The sequence below is a fragment of the Dipteris shenzhenensis genome, chromosome 8 (assembly GCF_047967505.1).
Source record: "Dipteris shenzhenensis isolate YYH24624 ecotype China chromosome 8, Dip_SZ_1.0, whole genome shotgun sequence".
Taxonomy (NCBI): domain Eukaryota; kingdom Viridiplantae; phylum Streptophyta; class Polypodiopsida; order Gleicheniales; family Dipteridaceae; genus Dipteris; species Dipteris shenzhenensis.
The window spans coordinates 27,234,313-27,249,689 of record NC_141603.1 but is presented as its reverse complement, the minus strand read 5'-3'; positions in this window follow the sequence as shown (position 1 = coordinate 27,249,689).

Sequence of the window (15,377 nt, the reverse complement as noted above, 5' to 3'; positions counted from 1 at the left end):
CCCCACTTGTTTCCACGAAGAGACAATGTTTGGTGTGGGGTATGCAATCGCAACCACCCCTCCAATGAGTGCCCGCACCTTAGGGCAAGGCCGTCACTCTACTGTGCACACTGCCATAGGTGGGGAAACCATGATACCTCCGAATGTCAATTTTTGAGGTGCCTTCCCCAACCCATGTATCAAATGCGACCCCCATTGGACCTAACAGCCCCACCCAACCCCCATATCTCTCAAGATGGCCATGTGGCTAGCTCTAGCCAGTACCGGGCTCAGCCAGTTCCGCTGCCACCACCCATACTAGGTCCACAACCCCTGCTACCTTGCATCACCCCAGTTAATCAAGTGTTAGTTGAAGATTTTCCCTAGGACTAGGAGGAAACAACAAATCCTGATCATGGAGCTCACGATTATTACCCCTATCAGGAGGGGAGTGGAGCCCTGACTCACTTCCTCCCACCAGAGGATCAACAAGTCCCCATATTCCAAATTGCCCCCATAAATACAAGAGCAAGAGATCTAAACTCAATTTCTCAAAGGCCCCCGCTCCAATGTTATACCTGCCAAGGCCCCCATAGAGCAAGTGAATGCCCCTACCAAGGCACTTCAAACCCACTGGTGTCCTGTTTCAAATGTCAGGGCCCACACTTCTTGAAGGACTGTCCATACAGGGATTGTACGCCCACTGCCCCAACTGCAACCAACCCACCCCTTTGTGTGCAGGATGTGGCACGGAGCATTTATTCTAGGACTACCCCACGAGGCGACCAACCACTCCCCTCACCCCGCCAAAGAGCACCCGCCTCAATCTACTTAGCATCGAACAAGGCCATGTGGCCACAATGCCACTACAAGTCATTACAAGGACAAAGGGTGGGTTGAGTGTAGCTCGAAGCGCCTTCTTCTGGCATGGGACCCTTTGGCAAAATCCTTCCAGACCTCAAGTGCATGTGGGATGCCTCTAGCTGGGGACACCCAAGCTGAACTGAGGTTCTGGATTTTTTTTGTTAATTCCTTGGTTACCCCAGAGGTATCATAATGGTCGTCGAGATAACTCTATAGCACCATTCGGTGGGCTATGAGTATAGCAATGGGCAGTGCAATACGGCTTTGGCGACGGGCGACGTCATAACCTTTCAGCAACCATCAACGGAATAAGGAATTAGCACCGATCGGAGTGATGAATGTATCACAACTAGGGATACTGATTGCCACGTGGTCGATGCGATCAATCGGAAGGGATATCCCCATGAGCGTAGGGATACTGGATAATAGTGGGTGGCGAGATAGGGGATGGGATCTTACTAACACTTCGGTCTATGGGATAATATAGCAATGGGCGTGGGGATCGAGATGGCGATGGGCGGTGTGATGGAAGTAACGTGATGATGGAGGGGAACGATTATGACCACAGACGGGGGGTGGGTTCATTGTGCCAATAGCGGGGTAGTAAGATAGCAATGGTTGGCGGGGAACCACTACAACATCGGTCAATGACTTGTCAGATTGGTGCAGAAGTAACTTTGACACACATTAACTTTGGGCGGTGGGGTAAACCGTAGTTAGAGGTTAGGTCAGTGGGGGAGCGCTACGGCATCGAGTCAACATAGGTTGACTGGCGGGGATCCAGCTAACACATTGGTCGGCGGGGAAACTGGTCGATGCGATATGCTATAGCACCGACTCGATGGGATAGTCATACACAATTTCACTCACTGAGATTTGATGATTTCTAAGGATTTTGCAGTTTTTGTTCATGATTTTTTGTGATGGGGGGGTGCTACACTACCTAATCTACCTACTCAATGAAAAAAACTAAAAAAAAAACACTTTTTGGAAGTCAAAATGCAAAAACTCAGAAAAGGGGAGTTCTAGAACATAAAACTACTTCAAAACTTGACAAGAATCCTTTATTTTATTGTTTTTTGAGGTGATTAGACCACACACACACCTTAGCAATCAAGCCTACTAAGTTCCTATCAACTTGAAACACCAAAAAGCATAAAAAACAAGCTTCTCATGCTCACAAATGGCATTCCTACAAGAAAAAATAGATTTCCATCCTCTCTCTCTCTCTCTCTCTCTCTCTCTCTCTCTCTCTCTCTCTCTCTCTCTCTCTCTCCTTCCACCTCTCTTCTCTCCTACAACTCCACTAACAAGCTCCAAGGTAAGCTTGAAGACTTGTGCGATGGGAATATATCGAAGGGAGACAAGTGCAAATGCAAAAGCATACCTTTTATCCCCGGTAGCGGTGCCAAAAATGTAGTGGGTCTTAGTGGTGACTCACGTGTCGTGGGGTAGTTGAAGATATGCTGAGGGAGCCTCCACTCCTAGCTACTCCTTGTGGGAGCAATGCATAGCAGGAGCCGTCCACAAGGGTCACTCAAGTAGCCTCCGAATTGTTGCAATGTGGTTTCACGCGAGGAAAAGGGAAGGGGAAGAGGAGAGGGGAGAGGGAGAAGGAGGGGGGACGAAGGGAAGAAGGAGAAGGGAGTGAAGGGGAATAGAGTGACAAACATAAAGGCACTACAATGGAAACAAGAGAACACCCAAAACACTCTCTTGGAAGAGAAGAGGGAGCTTGTATTCAAACTTGTGCAAACAACAATGAAGACCAAAGTCAACCATTTTGTCTTTTATACATGTTAGCTTTTGAAGGGAGGGCCAACCCTTTTCCTTTTTATCACTTTACAACCATGGGCTCTTGGGCCCATAGGGTGCCAAGGCATATTGCTATTCTTACCAACTCTCCCTACTAGTGAAAATAGCGCTTGTGTTAACCATATTAAAGCACTTGGGACAAACCTGGTATTAGGAGGTGGTCCTAACCGGTTCCCAAATAGCGCTTGTGTTAGCCTCACCATTCCTAGGCTTTTAGATACTTTTCCACTTTTTAATCCACTTAAATCCAACGCCTCATCATTTTTCAATGGTGTGCCAACTGATTCATTTTCTATGATAATTGCATTCCCTTGATTATAATTATGTAAGCTTGATTGGCCTACTTCCAAGACCTAGAAACTCAAATCCATACTAAAATTATCAGCATTAATGAACGATCTTAAACATTGACTTTTAGCATGATGCTGTGTGCCTAAAGCATGTTCTGGAGTCCCATAAATTTCTTCATGATTCATGGAGGAAGAATTCGATAGTACATTATCTAATGTATTTGCTGTTGTGATTGAGTTTGCATTAGTGCCCATTGACATTGAGGGTCATGAAAACGATGTCATTTTGGTATTTTCCCCGGAACTGGAACTTTCTTCTTCCTCCCCATGGAAAGTACCTGTTTTAAAATTTATTCTTATATTCTTGTATTAGTTGAACATAAAATAACACAAAAATTCTTGTCTCTAAAATTATGTTGAGAGTAATAGCATCAAACTTCTTATCTTTAAAAATTATTTGCATTAAGTGTTTAAGTATGTAAAGTGTTAAATAAGCATGTGGCTTTTTTGTAGGTTGCCATATTCGTGCACATTAGCTATCATCATGCGCAGGCACATATTGATGGGGTCGATAGCACCTCGGACTCCCGAGTTATTATCATAGAGTATCATTTCTATATTAGTGATGATCGTTCGCACGATGCACCTTTTGTATAGCATTGCTTTGCTCTTCATGATAGTTTCTTGAGAGATCAGGGAGTCACATGGCAGTAGCATTGGATTTGGTCTGATGGATGTGGTGGACAGTTCGAATCTGCTAGACAATTTTTTTGGTTATGCAGATGGCACCATGACACTAGCATCCTAGTGATGTGGAGCTACTTCGAGATGGGGCATGGGAAGGGAGAGCACAATGGTGTAGGTGCATTTGTGAAGTGAACACAGTATTAGATAAAGTGGGACAAAAGTTGCATTTTGGGAATTTCGAAATTGGGTGGATTTCATTAAAATTGGGAAAGGCTTCATTAAATTTGGGAAAATTTCCATTGATTGTGGGAATTTTACCAATATTGAATAAGCTAATATTTGGAATTCCAATGATTATGAAAAACTTCATTGGTTGTGAAACAGTTCATTGCGTATAAAAACCGGAACAAAGCATTTGTGGCAGAGTTTGAAAATCATGTATTTGGTGGTGTTAATAAACACCGTCTAGGGACAACATGTATATTTTACTTGAGGTGTTAATAAACACCAGTTGGTGGTGTTAACAAACACCATGCATAGTGAGTTCCACTAGAAACAAAGCAGTTGTTGGTGAAGGTCAGCTTCTAAAAATTGTCATATTAATAATATGCAAATACCCATTGACAAGATAACAACAATTGAGAAACATCACATGAGAACACACCTTACAATGGAAGTTTGGGAGATTAAGAGGGAGAAAATCGACACCATTTTCTATGCTCTGATACCAAGCAAGCTCTCCTGTGCTTTGATACATACGCTCTATGGAATCTTGATCTTCTTGGGTCTATTTATGGATTTTGATGTCCATGACCAGACAATTGCATCAATACACTACCATACCTGTGGATCCAACCTATTCTCTGCCCAATACTTGTTCCAGCAATCAACATAGGCATCTGCATCACTGAGCCCCTTTCTCTTAACTGATGGTGCCCAATACTGAATTAATAATTTCTTGAAATTAGGAGAAGCAGCATCCATCTCGGCACTTGATATGGCAACCCCAAGCCATATGGGGTATATAGGATCTGATGGCCTCACCAAGACGAAGTCACCTTGCTTAACATCCACCATTGGTCTAAACTCTTCCCTCGGCTTACCTTTTAGAGGCCCACAATAGTGATCATTCCATTCCTCATAGCCTTGGAAATCATTAATGCAAGCATCTATATCATCCTCCTCATCAGGAGATTGTGTTCTTGGCCAAAACTCTCTTTACACTCCTATCTCTGAGATGTTTTCCTGTTCGAGCTCACCGATCATGGTTTTCCAATAGTCTATCACTGGCCTAATGTAGGACTCCTAGGATGTATTCTTTCCACTTGCACATTTCTCCCAAAACTTAATGTAATCCTTTATCCCTGATATTACTTGCAAGTGATCTCTCACAAATGTAGCCATTGGCAGTATATCCGGACAACCTGTTGGCAACAATGATCGACCCTCACTATCTTTCTTCCATAGCTCGATTCCCCCTTCAATGGGCATCCAATTTGGTGATTTTGGATGCACCTTGTACTGCATCATTGGTATGTCACCTTGCATGTAAAATCGAAATTGTAATGGCTTTGCATGTCCAACTAGCATTTCTTGCCCATCACATAGGTAGCCATCTACATAATCCTTGAAGTTAGGAAACCGTGTAAGAACAAATGGTGCCGGTGAAGATGATGTACATTTTTTGAATGTATCCATCAGATGCGGGAAAGTGAATGTTTGTCCCACCCGCAAGCTCTCAGAAAACCTGCTGAACATTGCATCAATGTCCTCATGTGTGTGCCCTACCATCAAGAAGCCCAATTGAACTGTCTTGAAAATGCCCCTTGCTACAAGAAGAGAAAGGTATGCAAACAAGTATCTATTTTTGTTCTCAGACCCACAATTATCTAGTTGGAGTAGCAAGTTCTCTGGAAACTTTTGGAATGGTGGCTCAATAGCAACACTCCCCTCTAAAGAGGGTGGGTTTTCTCTTGTATTTGACGGAAAAAAATTCACACATGTGTCTGTAGCCCTTGCAATGGAAGTTGGCATGGCCTCCGTGACAGACTTCGTGCCACTTTCCGATACAGTTTCTAGATTTGCATTTGTGATCGTGACATCTACATTTTCAGACAAGCTAGCTCCACTTGTGGAAACATGTGCACCTTTAGAACTGTAATGGGAGTCCAAAGCATTTCTTGAACATAGAGCATTCAAAAGGCGAGCATTGCTTCTAGGAATCCCATTGGTAGCAAGGTCTCCAAGGTAATGCATATCCATCCTCTCGAGGTTGCGCAAACAAATTGAGAGCGATCCAATCGTCAAGTTGGGATCAGATGGCCACAAACCATTGAGGGTGAAGTGTCCATAATGACCGTTTCCATGCCCATGGGTAATCATTCCAATGAGTGAAACCTGTAATTGCCATGCAGAATCGGTGTCCTTGGACCTCACCCGAAGTCTTGGAATTGCCGTCTTTTTTTGGTCCATCTTATCATGGATTATGCATACATACTTTTTTGGATCCATCTCGAAGTACCTACGCCATGCATAGTATAAGTTCCTACAACTTTGTTGCTGTATCATATGCATCTTTCTCTCTTCCATCAGCAAATTGCGCTCATCTTGACTTTTTGTGGCTGCCAATTGAGCCTTGATCTGGCTGCATAAGCTATATTTAGAGAATTCACTCGTCTTAGCAAGGGCTACATTTTTTAAGTCTGATTTCCAAATCCTGCCAAATGTGGATGTGGATAGGCTCTGATAACCACGTTGATTAAGTGAAGTGTTGACCTCACGTAGGACGTCTATCTTCTTATACACTTCAGGTATCACTTGCTGTGTCTCTCTAGAACCATCCTGCATGGTTCTACTCTTGTGAGGCATATGCTCTGTGCTATTATCCACAAAGTGTTGAATGAGAGCCCTTCCCATACCTATGTGCTCCCTGCTCCTCCTCACAATCCCTGAATTGCCATGCACATATCGCTGCACACCACTCTCAAATTGCTCCCTGTATCGATAAAATGATGTCCTTGGAATTCCATGCATCTCATACCATGCTCTACAACAGACATCCCGACCGTTTATCCTGAAGTTGTAGCATATCCTCCCTGTGTAGTCATGATGCCAAGCCGTTGACAACACATCGTATATAAAGTTTGTACGAGACTCCAAGGAGCTGCCCCAAAAGTTCTTCCTTAGATTCATTAAGAGATCTCGCTCTGCATGTTGGCAACACCTACTCCCACAACAATCGATGGAAGAAACCTGCTGCACCGAATCTAGTGACATTTTGTACATTGCTGTTGGAGGCTCTCTTTGTTTAGGCACCCTGTTAATGAAAGTGTACCTTCTTTTCTTTGATGTTGGATCATCCCTTTTCAACATTTGATCATTGACCAACTCATTTATACCAGCAACGTGGTCCATGTGCACATATTGTTGCAATGGGCTTCCATCAAGTAAGGTAATCTGCTTGATGGGCCACTTTACTAGGCTGAGAGAGCCGACATCTTGCATAAAAGACCCTGAGTCACTTCCTCTAATTTGTTCTTTCTTTTCAATACCCACACCAATGCAATCGTTACCCAATAGGTCAAAGTTTATAGAGTCTCCCGGGAAAACATATAAGATCACACCTTCCCCCACGGTCTTTGTTTTGCTCTCATCCCATAAGACAACCTTTTTCTCTTTCCAAGATTCACGAATGAAATTGTCAGTTTCCAATGAAGAAACTGGCATTGCCTCAACATAAGGTCGCTCAAGCTCACTTGGTGCAGCTTCTTCAGTTACCGCATCATCTAAAGAATCACCAACATGTTTTAGAGAGCCCTTAGGCCACTTGACAATGCTCCAAATTGCCTCACCAACAAGCACTGCATCCATAGTGGGAAATGGCAAGAGCATTTCACTATTGATAGACTTCTCCACTATCACCGATACATTTTCTATCCCAATCTTCATACCACTACAGTAGGCCTCCGGATCTATTGCACACACTCCACCAATTCCAACCACTTCATTCCCCACCATCATCATGACCTTGTCCCACTTCTGATAGCCATCCTCTGTCATTACGATTACGGAGAATTAATTATGAACAAATTACAACCAAAGAATTTCATAAGACCATCAAACATGTCCTTCTAGATGGGAAGAATGGCATTGGTGCAAATCTCTATAAAGCATGAATGAGTCTATACAAAATTTTCGTGAAAGCATGAATTATTTCCCTAAAAATTTTAGCAATTTGATAAAACTTTTTCTAAAGCATGAATTATTTTCACCATCGTCATGACCTGATTCATGCATCTGATAGTAGCCATCCCCTCTCATTACGATGACAGGAAATTGATTATGAACAAACTACAACCAAAGGATTTCATAAGACCAACAAAGTTGTCCTTGTAGCGGGGGGAGAATGGCACTAGTGCCAATCTCCATGTGAATTTGGCAATGGGAGAATGGCATTGGAGAATAGGAAAATGGAGAATGGCACTAGTGCCATTCTCCCAATGGAATGTCCTAACATTTTGGCTTTGTAATAGGAAAATGGAGAATGGCACTAGGAATAGGAAAATGGAGAATGGCACTAGTGCCATTCTCCCATTGGAAAATGGAGAATGGCACTAGTGCCATTCTCCCAATGGAATGTCCCAATGGAATGTCCTAATTTTCTGGCTTTGTAATAGGAAAATGGAGACTGGCACTAGTGCCATTCTCCCATTGGAAAATGGAGAATGGCACTAGTGCCATTCTCCCAATGGAATGTCCTAATTCAAAATTCTGGCTTCACAAAGGTAGAAGGGCACCAATGCCATTCTCCCATTGGAATTAGTGGAATGTCAATCTATAGGTTTAGTGCCATTCTCCATTGTAATATGAAAATGGAGAATGGCACTAGGAATAGGAAAATGGAGAATGGCACTAGTGCCATTCTCCCAATGGAATGTCCTAACATTTTGGCTTTGTAATAGGAAAATGGAGAATGGCACTAGGAATAGGAAAATGGAGAATGGCACTAGTGCCATTCTCCCAATGGAATGTCCCAATGGAATGTCCTAATTTTTTGGCTTTGTAATAGGAAAATGGAGACTGGCACTAGTGCCATTCTCCCATTGGAAAATGGAGAATGGCACTAGTGCCATTCTCCCAATGGAATGTCCTAATTCAAAATGTTGGCTTCACAAAAGGTAGAAGGGCACCAATGCCATTCCACCATTGGAATTATTGGAATGTCAATCTATAGGTTTAGTGCCATTCTCCATTGTAATATGAAAATGGAGAATGGCACTAGGTATAGGAAAATGGAGAATGGCACTAGTGCCATTCTCCCAATGGAATGTCCCAATGGAATGTCCTAACATTTTGGCTTTGTAATAGGAAAATGGAGAATGGCACTAGGAATAGGAAAATGGAGAATGGCACTAGTGCCATTCTCCCAATGGAATGTCCTAATTTTCTGGCTTTGTAATAGGAAAATGGAGATTGGCACTGGTGCCATTCTCCCATTGGAAAATGGAGAATGGCACTAGTGCCATTCTCCCAATGGAATGTCCTAATTCAAAATTTTGGCTTCACAAAAGGTAGAAGGGCACCAATGCCATTCCACCATTGGAATTATTGGAATGTCAATCTATAGGTTTAGTGCCATTCTCCATTGTAATCGGAAAATGGAGAATGGCACTAGGAATAGGAAAATGGAGAATGGCACTAGTGCCATTCTCCCAATGGAATGTCCCAATGGAATGTCCTAACATTTTGGCTTTGTAATAGGAAAATGGAGAATGGCACTAGGAATAGGAAAATGGAGAATGGCACTAGTGCCATTCTCCCAATGGAATGTCCCAATGGAATGTCCTAATTTTCTGGCTTTGTAATAGGAAAATGGAGACTGGCACTAGTGCCATTCTCCCATTGGAAAATGGAGAATGGCACTAGTGCCATTCTCCCAATGGAATGTCCTAATTCAAAATTTTGGCTTCACAAAAGGTAGAAGGGCACCAATGCCATTCCACCATTGGAATTATTGGAATGTCAATCTATAGGTTTAGTGCCATTCTCCATTGTAATCGGAAAATGGAGAATGGCACTAGGAATAGGAAAATGGAGAATGGCACTAGTGCCATTCTCCCAATGGAATGTCCCAATGGAATGACCTAATTTTTTGGCTTTGTAATAGGAAAATGGAGAATGGCACTAGTGCCGTTCTCCCATTGGAAAATGGAGAATGGCACTAGTGCCATTCTCCCAATGGGGAAGGGGGGGTGGGGGGGGGGAGGGGAAGGGGGGGTGGGGAGATTCGGCAATGGGCAATGGGGAACTATAATCTAGTCATTCTTGTCTTGCTGATGGGCACCATCTATCAATGAAACTCGTCCCAATAATTGATTTGCAATTGAATTCACTCTTTGATGAAATATACACCAATTTCATTGATATATTTGATTATATTTAAATATGATAATATATATATTCTGTATGTTTTTTGTGTGTTTACTATATTTGTATTTTATTAATTATGTATTCTCCATTTTTAATGTTGAGTATTCCTAACTTTTAGTTATGAAGTTAATATAGGAGTAGATGAAAAATAATTGATTTGCAATTGAATTCACTCTTTCATGAAATATACAGTGGGAGTAAACAAAGTAGGTAGCGGCATTAGAAAATGAAACAATCAACTTCACTCATCAAGAGCTTGCCACTGAAACATTTTCAAGATGGGAAAAGGGTTTTCGAAGTGTTACAAAGGGTGCCATTGTCATGTTCTTAGGCTCTCAAGCCACTTAACAAACCGATGTTTGATGCCGTGTATTTATACAAGCACCTAAGTGGTTATGGGGTGGTTATAGACATAGTGCACAGAGTGGTGAGCAAAGACGAGATGCATCGACTACAAAGGTGACAGAATTGTAGAAGACAATAGAGATGAAGGAAACAAAGCCATGACATAAGTCGAAGTAGCTAAATGGAAGTAGAGACTCAACCCTATCCATTCCATTGGAATGCCTCTCTCTCACCCCTATCTTTATATCAACCCATGGTGTTCTTCTCCCCCCTATAGTATAGTGTCTCTCTCTGGAGCTTGATTGTAGGAGCCCCCTAGGAACTCATTTTCTTGTTGTTTGAAATTTATGTTTGATAGGATTTGTGTGTGGAATTCCCATCTATGAGAGAGAGAGAGAGGCAGAGGTTTGTGAATTTGCACAAAGTCTACGACTTCTACATCACTATGAGTATGTCTAGACAACATTGACTATATTTTTATGTGTTGCTCTTGAAGCTTGCATTCTAAACTCCAATGAGAACTTATTTCTTGGATCTCGCACCTCCCAATGCAAGAGTACCTCCCCACATCTGCACTAATGACACAAATGGAGGTTGTGTTCTAGTGTCTCAATCTCGGAACATGAAGTTGCAATATTGTTATGTTTCTTGATTTTGATGGCGATTGGGAGATTCTTTTCTCATTAATAATAAGTATGAGGGTTTGAAAGTGTTTTAGGAACTTCTTGTGAGAATTGTTTTAGCCACAGAGTGCCTGATTGGACCCTCCTAATCTCCATAAGGCATACCAATTTGACTTAGACATGAGAACAAAGTCTACTAGAGGCTAAATCCCATTAAGCCAAGTAGTGGTACGTAGGGTAAGATCTCCTCACATTGGTATAGGAAGATGCTTCATCCTAGTACAAATGGAATATCTCTCTTTATTCTACTTCCCATTACTCATTCGGGGTCTGGTAGAGTAAGTAAGAATGTCATCTGAACTAAAAGCAACCATTTGCTAAGAACCTCTCTCTCTCTCTCTCTCTCTCTCTCTCTCTCTCTCTCTCTCTCTCTCTCTCTCCCCCTCTCTGCATGCGTGTGTGAGCATGTGCATGCCCGCGTGTGCGTGTGTGTGTTCCACGCACATGCACATAGGTGTGTGTGTGTGCTTGGGTGTGTATATATGTTTACATGTGTGCATCCATGCACGTCCGTGTCGATGGTGTGTGTGTGTATGTTTCCATTCTCTAAATTAACATAATTCGTAAAGAATTTATATGTAAGGTTTTCGTTCCCTATAATATCTTGCAGAATGGGATGGCATTGACCAAAAATAGTTTTTTGGTTGGCACAATCAAATGCTGATACTCTCCATCTTCGTCTACTTTTTTAGTAGATAGGTTACATACAATTTATTAACACTTTCTTTTAACTAAGCATTCATTAAAGCCACAATTAATATTCTTATGCTCTTGAAAAGACTGTAGTTCTTGTAAAGCCTATTACAAGAGGCTTCTAGAGCCTTGTGTGGTTCTTGTAAAGCCTATTACAAGAGGCTTCTAGAGCCTTGTGTGGTTTATTAAACGTTTTTTTTAACGAAATGCAAAAGGTTAAGCTAATGAAGGTAAAAATTAAAAAAACCCTAGTACCTTCATCTCGTTGCCCTAGGTTGATTGCCTCGCATGCTGTGCTGCTTTCGAGCCCATCGTTATCTCATCTTGTACTTTCGCACCACTTTCCTCCCTTTGCTTTTTCGAGTTCCTAACTTTAGCTTGCCTTTTGCCTTTTGCTGCTGGCCGCTCGACTCGCCCTCGCTTTTCCTCTTGCTGCTCGCCGCTCGACTCGCCCTCTCTTTTCGTTTCATCACAGCATGCCTTCGTCCGCTTGCCTCTAGCTTCACTACATACTCTTATCGCTAATCTACTCAAACTCACTCTTTGCTCATCTACTCAAAATCCTATCGCTCATCACTCGCCGCCTATCGTCGTTCTACTCAAACTCTTATCGCTCATATGCTCACCGCTCGACTCGCCGCCTATCGTTCACCTACTCACTCTTTAGCTCGCCTCTCTACTCTTTGCTTTTCCAAAGATTGAAGGGATTCTCTTCCAACGAAGCATGAAGGATTCACCGCTCGCTGTTATTTATTCTCTTTGCTTTTCGAAGGATTGAAGGGATTCGCACTTCCAAAAAGGCATGAAGGATTCGCTTTTCCAAAGAATGGAAGCATGAAGGATTCGCTTTTCCAAAGAATGAAGGGATTCGCACTTCCAAAGATTTGAACGTACGCTTTCAAAATTTTCGTAAGCTTTCAAAACTTAAGCTTTCTGAGATGATTAACAAAAGCTTTCAAAACTTTAACTTTCGTAAGCTTTTGTACGTACGCTTTGCTCGAATTTAACTATGGAAAGCTTAATAAAATATAGGAATTGGCTATGGCGAATCCAAGGGAGTGCTTCATTCCTTAAACAATTGAAAATCAGCGTTTCAAAGCAAAAAATACGTGAATTAGAGAGGAAGCTACCGAACTGATTGAGCGTCAATTGTGTTGTTTGCTTCTAGCTCCATTAACTTCGCAGGCTCCGGTGGAGTTCAGCCTTCTTGCCTCAAGAATCTCCGTGCGAGCTATGGTGAGTAAAACTCTCAGACTCTGAGACTCCTCTCCAATCCGCTTTGGAATGAATAGAAAGTGAATGAGGGAAAGGCATCAATTGAAATGAGAGAAAAGGTCTTGATTTGAAACTACTAAATAATTCAAATTTTGAAATATAGGTCTTCCCGCCATTGTGCCCTTTTGAATTTTGGATATATAGAGTGGCACTTATGCCATTCTCTCCAATATTAAATTTAAATTCAAATTCATATTGATAATTTTAATTTCAATTTGTATTTCAAATTGAAATTATTCTTTTGAAATTGTATTTCAAAACCTAAATTCTAGTTTTCAAATTTTGATTTCAAGTTAAACTTCAATCTCAATTTTGATTTTCATGATTGAATGGCAAATTTAGAGATTGAATTTCTAATTTTAAATGGAGAATGGCACCAGTGCCATTCTCCAAGACCTCATAAGAAGTCCGTGAGAGTGGCACCAGTGCTCTTCCCGCCATTGTTCCCTTTTGAATTTGGATATATAGAGTGGCACATATGCCATTCTCTCCAATATTAAATTTAAATTCAAATTCAAATTATTCTGTTTGAAATTGTATTTCAAAACCGAAATTTATATTAGGACACTGCAATGGGAGAATGGCACTGGAGAATAGGAAAATGGAGAATGGCACTAGTGCCATTCTCCCAATGGAATGTCCTAATTTTTTGGCTTTGTAATATGGAAATGGAGAATGGCACTAGGAATAGGAAAATGGAGAATGGCACTAGTGCCATTCTCCCAATGGAATGTCCTAAGTTTTTGGCTTTGTAATAGGAAAACGGAGACTGGCAATAGTGCCATTCTCCCATTGGAAAATGGAGAATGGCACTAGTGCCATTCGCCCATTGGAAAATGGAGAATGGCACCAGTGCCATTCTCCCAATGGAATGTCCTAATTCAAAATTTTGGCTTCACAAAGGTAGAAGGGCACCAATGCCATTCTCCCATTGGAATTAGTGGAGTGTCAATCCATAGGTTTAGTGCCATTCTCCATTGTAATAGGAAAATGGAGAATGGCACTAGTGCCATTCTCCCATTGGAAAATGGAGAATGGCACTAGTGCCATTCTCCCAATGGAATGTCCAAATGGAATGTCCTAATTTTTTGGCTTTGTAATAGGAAAATGGAGACTGGCACTAGTGCCATTCTCCCATTGGAAAATGGAGAATGGCACTAGTGCCATTCTCCCAATGGAATGTCCTAATTCCAAATTTTGGATTCACAATGGAATGTCCTAATTCAAAATTTGTACAAGTGCCATTCTCCCATTGGAAAATGGAGAATGGCACTAGTGCCATTCTCCCAATGGAATGTCCTAATTCAAAATTTTGGATTCACAATGGAATGTCCTAATTCAAAATTTTGGATTCACAATGGAATACCCCTCCTAGAATAGTGGTGCCAATCTCTTATTAGGCCCTAAGAAATGTCATTGAGAAGCTTAAACTCACATGCACAAGGAATCCTAAACTCACATGTGCATTGGCACTACCACTAATGGAGAATGGCAGTGATGCCAATCTCATGCTGGCAACTACATAATGACAATGAGATCATCAAACTCACACTACAGCCAATAAATAATCCTATTAGAGCCAATAAATATAGTGGAATGTCAACCTACAGGTTTAGTTTGTCTAGATTACCACTAGTGGAGAATGGCAGTGATGCCAATCTCATGCTGGCAAATGCATAATGACACTGAGACCATCAAACTCACATGTGCAGAGATCATATGGAATTGTGCCAATCTTTGTGGAGAATGCCACTAGTGGAGAATGGTAGTGGTGCCAATCTCATACCATGACCTGAAAACATGCACAAGGAATCCTAAACTCACATGTGCATTGGCCCTTTTGCCATTATCCTATTGCCATTCTCCGCTAGTGGTAATGTGCATTCTTCTATGTAATGATCACTCTCTCCACTATGCAGAGATCATATGGAATTGTGCCAATCTCTGTGGAGAATGCCACCAGTGGAGAATGGCAGTGGTGCCAATCTCATACCATGACCTGAAAACATGCACAAGGAATCCTAAACTCACATGTGCATTGGCACTTTTGCCATTATCCTACTGCCATTCTCCGCTAGTGGTAATGTGCATCCTTCTATGTAGTGATCACTCTCTCCGCTGTGTAGAGATCATATGGATTTGTGCCAATCTCTGTGGAGAATGCCACCAGTGGAGAATGGCAGTAGTGTCACCATGGGCTTTCCCACAACATATACTACCCTCTCGCCACACCGCAAAGGGCGTCTCAATCTGAGACAATGCACTCTTGCACTTTCCGGCTTTGCTACCTGCAGAGATTTGCTGCCAACCTTGAGAA